Here is a 1390-nt window from a genome sequence, read left to right as displayed (position 1 = left end):
GATAGATAGATAGATAGATAGATAGATAGATAGANAGATAGATAGATAGATAGATAGATAGATAGATAGATAGATAGATAGATAGATAGATAGATAGATAGATAGATAGATAGATAGATAGATAGATAGAGAGATAGATAGATAGAGAGAGAGAGAGAGATAGTTTGGGTGCGCTCTGGTTCAATTTTTGCATACGCAAACACTGTCTCACTCTTTATTTCACACACACATGCACTCTGCAATCCTCAGAGGAAATTCTGCTTTGTGTTGTGGTAATGAGATTCTCACACACTCTGCCTTATTTACCAGCCCAGGCCAAGAAGGGGTGGGATTGCCTGAGAGGTTGGTGTTCATATGTGTGCATGTGTGTTCCCACCTGGTGTGTGTGCGTGTGTGTCTGGAGAAGTGTTTGAAGGGACGGCTATAGGCAGATCCTGACATCTTGTCCTTTCGATCATAATATCCTCGTATCAAAATACGTCCTCCTCCTTCCATCAATCAGACCGGAAAGATTCAGGTGGTGTGCTTAAAAAAAAAAAAGAAAAAAAGATCTGATATGATGCTCTGATATGATGCCTTGAAATAAATCACTGAGAGAAAAGAAAAGCACATGRCATTCATTGATTACCTTTTTCTTTGGAGAGGCGTGTCCGTTTCCATCGTGTGTGTGCTGAAAAGCCCTGGCCTGCAGCCAAGCACTGTCAATCCTGATCAAGGTGCTTGGCCATGGTGCAGGCGAAGAGGAGGGGATCCATTCAGGCTGATTTGTTTCAAAGCCAAATTGGCATTTGTTACAGATCGATGTCTTGCCTTGCTTTTCACACATCCAACAATGCTCACAAACATGACTATTCAGAGCTACATTTGTGAGCGCTTGGAAACCACACATTACTCACAGATCAGATGAACTGTTATTAATGAGCTCATGCTCTCATTAGGCAGAATATTAAGCTGTTCTCTTCAAGTTTATTATTCCTGTACATATTTTTATGACATCAGAACTAATTTTTGTGTGAATGGTCCCCTGGATGAACCCCCTTCCTCTGTGACCCAGCAAATATCTGAGGTGTCCCAAAAACCATAAAGGCATCTCAAAAAGTGGGCCACTTACTCTCACATGAACAGGTCATGTTAAAGGCAGAGACTTAATCTGACTTTCTGCTTTCACTTTGCTTTTAACTCAAGTACTGTATGACATTTTGGACTTAGGAACAATTATTGCAAATCTATATCTTTCTTTTAAAAGAATTACAAAATCAAAATTTATGTTTAACATGTTTTATGTTTGTATGATGTCAAAGAAAGTATTTATGTTTTTGCAAACTTCTCTACAAATGCTTCCAAAATGCAAAAACCAAAGTATGGATTTTCACACCTCATAACTGATAAA

This window comes from Poecilia reticulata, linkage group LG13 (genome assembly GCF_000633615.1).
Source record: "Poecilia reticulata strain Guanapo linkage group LG13, Guppy_female_1.0+MT, whole genome shotgun sequence".
Classification (NCBI taxonomy): domain Eukaryota; kingdom Metazoa; phylum Chordata; class Actinopteri; order Cyprinodontiformes; family Poeciliidae; genus Poecilia; species Poecilia reticulata.
This window is presented reverse-complemented; position numbering follows the sequence as displayed.